Source organism: Chinchilla lanigera, unplaced genomic scaffold (genome assembly GCF_000276665.1).
Source record: "Chinchilla lanigera isolate Chin_1 unplaced genomic scaffold, ChiLan1.0 scaffold00021, whole genome shotgun sequence".
In the NCBI taxonomy this organism is placed as follows: Eukaryota; Metazoa; Chordata; class Mammalia; order Rodentia; family Chinchillidae; genus Chinchilla; species Chinchilla lanigera.
The window spans coordinates 20,687,436-20,696,587 of record NW_004955422.1 but is presented as its reverse complement, the minus strand read 5'-3'; the positions used below and the strand labels follow the sequence as shown (position 1 = coordinate 20,696,587).

Sequence of the window (9,152 nt, the reverse complement as noted above, 5' to 3'; positions counted from 1 at the left end):
AAAAAAAAAAAACAAGAAACAAAATAGTAGTTCAGATTACTAAATATAAGCCTGCAAAATTGGTACAAAAAAAAGCATTAACTGTTCCTTTCAATATCCAATAGAAATTAGTAGTTCAATTATCTTAGCTATCTTGCATATGTATATATATATTTTAAAAACATGGAATGCTTCACAAATCTGTGTATCATCCTTGGGTAGGGGCTATGCTAATCTTTTCTGTATCGTTCCAATTTTAGTATATGTGCTGCCGAAGCGAGCACATGTGCGAACAGTCTTAACTTCCTCCTGAGGACACAAAATTTCATATTTCTAAGTCCCTAATGGCTTCTAAATCAGGCACATGGGCTTCTTAGGTATAGTTCCCAAGTATAGCTCTTTGAGGATGAAATCTAGCAGGACACATGTTTGGAGGTGACTCCAGTCTGAATTAAAGGCTAGAAACAATTCTCATGGCTCTTGGCTCAGTCCTGTGGGCCACTGGTTTTTCTCTCTGAGTCACCTTATGTTAGAAGTTGATTTGTTTTTCTCAACTTTCTTCCTGCCTGTAGAAGTTTGGGAGTCTAGAACTTACTTCTCTGTCCTATTCAGTCCAAATTACCTGTGCTTCTTTGTTTCTTTTGAAACAAGATTTTGCTACATAGTTTAGGCTGGCCTTGAACTCACTATTTAGCCTGGGCTGGCCTGGAACTCGAGGTGATCCTCTTGCCTCAGCCGAGGAGTACTGGGGTTACAAGCATGTGCCACCACTGCAGGCAAACAAATGCTTTTGCTAATGAGACTCTATAAATCTAATTGAGGGCCAAGGATGTGGCTCAGTGGCTTAAGCGCTTGCCTGGCCAGCCTGAGGTCATGAGTTCCATTCCTGGTACAAAAAAAAACCACCAATAATCTAATTGAGATTTTGTCCATTATACAAATGTATTCAAACCAAAACCAAAATAAAGTAAACACCCCCCAACAAAACAATAACAACCAAAAGCCAAGATCTCTTTGAGATAAGCCTTTTCTACCTTGGTATCTTGCAGACATAGCTGAGGGATAATACCTTTAAGTTTCTTAAAATTTTATTAATCCACTGAATGATTTTCTGAGGAATCCTGTACATTTTCTGAGGCTGTACTAAAGGCATTTGCAATCACAGAATATGGCAAAGAGGTTTTGTGTGGAAGGGTGGAGTGGGAACCAATGTGGCTGAAGAGTCTGTGTTGGGGGTGGGGGGAAGACAAGCCGATAGAGAGGCCTTAGAGCAGACATCCCTGGCTGGAGATCCAGCTCTTCAAATCATGAAGTGAGCCAATGCCAGGCTATTTATAGTCTTTGTTTCTCTCACTGAGAATATTCAGACATCTCATGGTGAAAACAGTAATATGTTTGATCACAGGGCGCTGCCCCAGGCCCACCGAGAGCTTTACATAATACACTATATGCACCATGTCATCTTTCTAAATTTTGCAGAATATCTGGCCCCAGGGTTTCCAGAGATAGTCTGTGGAGCTATAAAAACACAAACCTCAGGGCTGGGGATTTAGCTCAGTGGTAGAGTACTTGCCTGGCAAGTGCGAGGCCATGGGCTTGATTTCTTGCATGGTAAAAACCAAATGACAACAAAATGCTAACCTTTTAGGGTCACCCTACGGGAGTGGTGGAGAACCTGTGGCACTCTCGCCGCAGCAGGCTGTTTGTATCATTGAAAGCTCTAAAACTGTTTGCCATCACTGTCCTAGGGTTACATAAGGAAATATGTATGTGTGCTGGGCTCACATGAGTAGCTGCTCAATAATTGCACCTGTTACAGTCTATTGACACCTGGATTTAGGAGATAGGTTTGTCCTGGCATTCAAAAGAGACACTTCCCAGGTAAGAAAAAGGGAAGGATTCTACAGGGAGGTGGTATGGCCAAGTGGTGCCAAAGGGAAAATAGGCTCAACCTTGAGCAGGGACCCTGGGGCTAGTGATACCCAAGGCCCAGAACTTACTTCTCAGTGAATGGAGCTTTCTTCTGGAAGCCAAGGAGGAGAGACCTGGCATGTTCTTGGTAGAGCTGATCTGCCTGCTGCAGCTCTGAACTGGCCCTTGGGTCTCTCACGGGGGCAGGTACCAGATCTGGGGATGCTTTGAAAGGGAAGCCAGTTAGTGTGGGTATGTTTTCATTTCTCCTGGGTCCAACTAGTAGAATTGCTGGGTTGTATGGCGACTGTGTGTTGAATGCTCTGAGGAAGTGCCAGAGTGTTTCCTGAAGTGGCCGCATCATTTTACATTTTCACAGCGGCATAAGAGGGTTTCAATCTCTCCACATCTTTGACAGTACTGTCATTGTCTGGCTTTTAAATTTATGGTCACAAGGCTGGGGATTTAGCTCAGTGGCACAGCGCCTGCCTGGCAAGAGAGAGGTTGTGAGTTCAATTCCCGGTATCAGAAAAAGAAAAATTAAATAAATAAATAAATTTATAGTCACTCTAGTGGGTATGAAGCACTATCTCATTGTGATTTAAATTTGTATTTCCCCAGTGGCTAAGATGTTGAGCCTCTTTCCACGTAGTTTTTGGTCATTTGTATATCTTTTTGGGAGAAATATATACTCAGACCTTTTGGTGCATTTTCTTTCTTTTTTGTACCAGGAATCAAACCCAGGACCTCACACTTGCCAGGCAGTATATGTATGTATATATGTATGTATGTATGTATGTATGTATGTATTTATTTTTTGAGACAAGGTCTCATAATTTAGTCTGGGCTGGCCTTGAACTCCCTACATAGCCCAGACTGGCCTCAGACTCTCAATGATCCTCCTGCCTCTGCCTCCTGAGTGCTGGGATTACAGATATGAGCCACCGCACCAGTATGCATTTTCTGATTAGATTGTCTTTTTCATTATTAAATTATGAGGGCTCTTTATATATTCTCGGTACCAGCCCTTTATAGATGTAAATGACCTGCAAACCTTTTTGCTATTATGTGGATTGCCTTTTTACTTGCTTGGTGTCCTTTGAAGCACAAAAATTTTTAATTTTGATGATGTCTTATTAGTTAATTAATTAATTGATTAATTAATCTTTTGTTGCCTGGGCTTCATTGTTATATGTAAGAAACCATTGCCTAATTCAGGGTCATGGAGATTTCTGCCTTTGTTTTCGTTCTCTTTTTTGTTCCTTTTTTTCTTTCTTTCTTTTTCGATACTAGGCATCAAACCCAGGGCCTTCACACTGAGGCACACCCTTAACCCTTTTTAAAAAAGTTTTTATTTTGAGACAGACTCCTGCTAAGTCGCTAAGTTGCCTAGGCTGGGCTCAAACTTGCAATCCTCCTGCTTCAGCCTCCCAAGTGTTGGGGTTACAGGTGTGTGCCACCACACCTGGCTCCACTTTAATTATTTTGCATATGGAAATCTAGTTGTCCGGTATCATTTGTTTAAGGCAATTCTTTCCTCAGGGTCCTATATGCCCTATATTACCACTCTTGTTAAACTCAATTGAATGTAAGTGTAAGGATTTATTTCAGAATCTCAATTCCATTCTATTGTTATTCTTTTTCCAACATTGTTTTGCCTATCTTGGGTCCCTTGAGTTTCCACATGAATTTGAGGATTAACTTGACAATTTTTGCAAAGGTGCCAGCTGGGATTTTGATGGAGGTTGCACTGACTCTGTAGATCAGTTTGGAGACTATTGCTACGTTAATGACATTGTCTTCCAATCCATGGGTGAACGTGGATGTCTTTCCATTAATTTAGGTTTTTAATTTCTTTCAACATCACTTTGCAGTTTTTAGAGTATAGAAACTAAAGTTTTTTGCTAAATTTATTCCAAAGCAGTTTATTCTCTTTGATGATATTGGAATTGGAATTGTTTTTTAAATTTCAGTTTTGGGTGGTTTATTGCAAGTTTATAGAAACATGGTTTATTTATTTTTATTAATTAAGTTTATTGGTACATTTTAGGTATATATAATGATCACACTCATCATTGAGAATTTGTACCTGTAAAGATATAACTTGCTTTTTTTCCCATTCCCCTACTCTCCCTTCAACCCTTCTTCCCCTCCTTACTTAGAAAAGCTTTGTTCCTATTTTTCCTAGAAACATACTTTTTTTTTTTAATTTTAAAGAATAAAAGAAGGATAACATAATAATAGGGGGGACTTAGCAAATTACAGACAAAATGGTAGGAAATTATCAATGGTTATCGTTTTAGAAACATACTTTTAAAACTTTTTTTTAGGCATTAGAGATTAAACCCAGGACTTCATATGTGCTAAGAAAGTGATTTGTCACTGAGCGAGCCTCCCACCGTCTGTTGTTTACATATTGATCATGCAGCCATACCGAATTCACTTATTCATCACAGTTTTGTTTTGCTTTATTTTTGGTGCTGGGAATCAAACCCAGGGCCTCACAGGTGCTAAGGAAGCGCACTACCTCTGAGCCACATACCCAGCCCTTTAATGGTTTTTTTTCTCTTTTTTTGTGAATTCCTTTGGAGTTTTTATGCACAAGATCATGTCATCTGCAAATAGAGGTCATTCTACTTCTTTCTCTCCAGTACCTATAACTTTTATTTCATTTTCTTGCCTAACACCCCTGCTGGAACTCCAGAACTGTGCTGAATGGGACTGGTGAGATGGGTATCCTGCCTTGTTCCCAGTCTCAGCACTGTTCCTGGAAGGGGTTGCTGAGTGAGGGTGGGCCAGAGCACCGGGACTGTCAGTAGTTGGGGTTACAAAGTCATTTCCTGGGTGGTTTCAAGTCTTTCCATAAACTATGTATACCTGGATGTGTGTAGCCAGGAGCCAGCGAGTAGGCAGGTATACTATGGATTCCGTCCATTGTTACTATGGGAAAGAGGTAATTTTGGCAGATTCATTGGGTTGCATTCTTTGAGTTGTGCTGGTTCCAAAAAGTGTTTGGGACCTGGAGTATCCCAGGGAGGGCATGTGGCCTTGCTGGGGGGGGGGGGAATACAGTCAAGAGCTTGTCACACCTTGAACCCACGGGCCTTCTTTGTAAAGCTCCAACCCTCCTGTGCTCAGGTGAGACTCGGGGTGCAGATGACGTCTCATGGGGAGACACTGGCTTGGCCTGGATTCTCCGTGGAGGGGATGCAGGTATAAGGTTTGGATCTGCTTGTAGGAAATCAAAACTCACAGTTGTGCAGTATTGCTGCCTATTCAACAGGCCGAACGGCCACCCAGAGGCCCTGGGGACTCGCTGGGCACGGCTGGGTGAAGCGGTGAGCAGTAATTTCCTCTCCATCCTTTCTCTGAGTTAGCAGAATCTCAGGCTCTGGTCCCTGCTTCAGTTGGTAGGTGAGGCCCAAAGAAAAGGACTCTCTCATGACTGCTCTGCTCAGGCGTCCCAGGATTGCTCAGGAGCCTGCCCTCTTCGCTCCATCCCTCCCAGGAGGTCTGGGTCAGCCCGCATGAGATCCACAGGGGCTGCAGACTCCGTATGTCCAGACCCTGGGCTCCCCAAAGGTTGACCGATTTTGGACCATGGCCTTGGAATCACTGGAAACTTCAAATACAGGTGGGTTCCAAACCTGCGATAGAGACATCTGTTGAGGGGGAGCCAGGAGTGGGGGCCATTGATCGAGACCTGTCTTTTTACAAAGGAAGAAGCAATGTCCGTTCTGAAGGAGCACTGGTCACAGCCAGTTAATCCGCCATCTCCCTCCTTGAGCGGTGCACACACGGCTGTGCACGCCTTCCGCCTTCTTCTGTCTGCTCCAAACCTTCCCTGACCAAGCATGTGCTCCTTGGGGTCTTCCTGAAGCCGGTGTCACACCACAAAGGGGACAGAACCCTGGTAACAGGTGATCCCCGGGTGGAGGGCTTTGCTGTTTTTCAGGAGCTAAAATCTGCCATTTCACTGAGCGGATCCCCCGGTTAACAACAGGAGGGGTGGAAGCCGACAGCTGAGACAGTGGCCTCTGGCTTTATGAAAGGTGACTTTGAAATGCCGCATTTGTTCTGACGACGCCTGGGCAGCTGAGCTGTACTGTGACAAATGACTCCAGCACGAGGCCACGCTGTCAGGAGCAGTGGGGAATAAAAGGCTCCTTGTCAGTGGCTCCTCTTTAAAATTTTCCTTTTTATTGTGAACTATTTCAAACACACACATGGAGAGAATGGGAGCATGGAACCCCTTGGTCCACCCCACCCAGATGTGATAATTAGCAGGATTTTGTCACTCTCCAACCACGTCCGTCCTCTCCCTCTCCCTCTCCTTATCCCCCCCTCCCTGCCAAAGTATTTAAAATAAATCTCAACTGTAATGTGACTTCACCTCTATATAATTTCTCTCTTGATAAAAAAAAAAGAGGACATTTTCTTACATAACCACAAAGCCACCATCACGTCTAATAAAATAAATATTAACCACTCGGGAGCATCTGATATCCAGGCCATAATCAGATTTCTCTGTTTGTCTCAAAGTGGCTTTTTATACTCTGATTGGTTTGCTGGAATCTGGATCCAGAGAAGGCCCAGGGGTGGCATTTGGCTGCCAGTTCTCTGAAGGCCTTTCCAGTCTTGGCCTGTTTCTCTTCCTTCTTTTTAAAATTTCATGCTGCTGATATGGAAGGAACCTGGTCCTTCCTCCTGAGGTTTGCCGCACGTTCCAGGCTCCCCCGCCTGTGTTTTCAGAACCCAGCAAACCTCTCACCCCTACACTTCTCACACTTGGGCGTTAGCGCTGCGCTATAGTTTGGATTTTAAATGTCTCTCAATGGCCTGTGTGTCAAAGGCTTGGTTTCCAGAGTGGCATAACTGAGGAAGTGGAACCTGTAAGGGGTAGAGCCTAGTGAGAGGCCTTTAGGCATTGGGGTGCCCTTGAAGGACCCCAGCTCTTTCCTCTTTCTTCTTCTTTTTTTTTTTTTTTGTCTTTTTGAGACAGGGTCTCACAATTCAGTTCAGGCTGGCCTTGAACTTACTTTGTAGCCCAGGCTGGTCTCGAACTTGCAGTGATCCTCCTGCCTCCTCCTGAGTGCTGCTTTCTTTTCTTCTTAGTCTTGAAGTGAGCAGCTCTGTTCTGCCTCGAGCTTCTGCCGTGATGCCTGGCTTTGTCCAAAGCAGGGAGGCCAATCAACTATTGATCAAAACTTTTAAAACTGAGCCAAGGCTGGGTGTAGTGGTGCATGCCTATAATCCCAGCACTCAGGAGGCTGAGGCAGGAGGATTGCTGTGAGTTCAAGGCCAGCCTAGAATACATAGTGAGTTCAAGGCCACTCTGACCTACATAGCGAGACTCTGGCTCAAAAACAAACAAACAAACAAACAAAAAACCCCACAAAAAACACAAAACAAAACAAAACAAAACAATGAGCCAAAATAAGCCTCTTCTCCTTCTAAACTGATTATCTCTGGTATTTGTTACCGTAATGGAAAGCTTACTAACACACGGTGGATGTCCAGTTAGAACTGTGTTTAACGTTTCACAGGCTCAGTCCCGGGTAGGACTGCCTGTGTCCTATCGCACCATAGCAAGAAACAGATATGGGCACTTTGTCTCTCTTTTAGCAATGCCAAAATGGATCTGTGGATTCAGATGGTGACAGCCTGACCCCTCTATGGTAAAATGCTTTGCTTGGTAGCTAGCTGCCGAAGACGGCTGTCTAAGGAGTCAGACCTCCCAGTATGTACCCTCTCTGCGAATCTTTCCCTTAAAGCTTGTGGCTGTCTGACTGGCTTTGGTCCACTGGAATGTGTGATCTCTGAGCCAGCTCACAAGAAGCCTGTGGTGGCCACGTGTAGTGGTGCATGTTTATGATCCCAGCACTTGGGAAGTGGAGGCAGCAGGATCACTGTGAGTTCAAGGTCAGCCTGGGTTAGATAGTGAGATTTTGTCTCCAAAAAAAAGAAAGAAAGAAAAGAAAAGCCTGTGGCTTTTTAGTGAGAACTTCACTCTGAGGAAACCCAGCTGCTATATAAGGGGTGTGGTTATTCTCAGATTGCCATGTTGTGAGGAGGCCCAAGCTGGAGATATATATATGATATATATTATATTACTATATTAGACATTATCTAATACTATATTATATACATCACATATATGTATGTATATATATAGAGAGAGAGGGAGAGAACCACCAGTCGTCATCATTTCTGCCCCTCAGACCTGAGCATGGTGAGGCCATCTTGGCCATGTGGATGACTCCAGCCTTTGCTGCCATCTGGTTCCACCTGTATGAGAGACCCCAGGTGAGATCTGAGAAGCTGAGCCCAGGCAACTCTGAACACGAGTGGCAAATGGCATTGTTGTTTAGTCACCATATTGCCGGGGGGGATTGCTATTAACTGGGACACTCATCAGCTTTTCCTTTCAATGTCCCAACCGTTGTCTGAGCCAGTGATTTTATTGGAGGCTATAAAATGACTTTCTTATTCTACCTTTCCTCTCACATTTTTTTGTAGGAATTCTTTCCCTCACCAACTAAGGCTCCTCAGTTCCCTTGAAATATAGTCTCTAGCTGAAAGGCAGGGAAGTTGTGGGGTTCTTTCTTTTTCGCTGGTGGTCCCTGCCCCTCTAACAGAGTGACTTAGCCTTTCTTGGATTCATGGCTCAGATCAAGGCAAGAGAGAGAAAGATGGAGACAGATGAGAAGACGCCTGAGGAAGGTGAACAGGGAGCTCAGTTTCCAAGGAAACCACAGGTAATCGTCAGTCTCTCTGAGGTTTATTCTTTCTTTTCCTGTTAAAAGCCAGATGCTATCACCTTCTCAGCCAGCTAGATGCTTGGGCAGGCACCAAAATGGGTCCCCATGGGGAGACAATGAGCTTGAAAAGTGACAGCAGGCCCTCCCTTGGGCCTGCTTCCTCTCATGTACCCTGTGAGTTCTCATGCCTTCCTCACAGACACAGACCCCTGCCCCAAGTCTCCTCAGGCCATGAAGAGCAGCTTGTTCTGGGGCGAGGGCTGTACCCAAAGTTGTCTTCCCAAGAACTCCAAGGGATAGGATACAGTATCTGCTATGGTCTGAAATCTCCCTCTAAAACTTGTGTTGACATTTAATTGCCTTTGTAACAGTATTAAGAGGTGCAGGTTTTTAAATGATGATTGGATCAGGAGGGCCCTTGTGAATGGATTGGTGCCATGCAGGAGTTGGGGAGTTGTGGGATTGGTCTTGATAAATTCAATGAGTTCTGCCCAATTTCCT

The 9,152-nt window shown here is 44.2% G+C and overlaps 1 long non-coding RNA gene across 1 annotated transcript in view; it reads left to right on the top strand.

Moving 5' to 3' along the window:
• The window catches only part of LOC102009289, a 10,244-nt gene extending 4,017 nt beyond the window's left edge, over positions 1-6,227 (top strand). The window contains exons 2-3 of the long non-coding RNA XR_260904.1: positions 5,298-5,524; positions 5,610-6,227. This is a non-coding gene — a long non-coding RNA (uncharacterized LOC102009289). The remainder of the gene's footprint in view (positions 1-5,297; positions 5,525-5,609) is intronic.
• Positions 6,228-9,152: the final 2,925 nt, after the last annotated feature.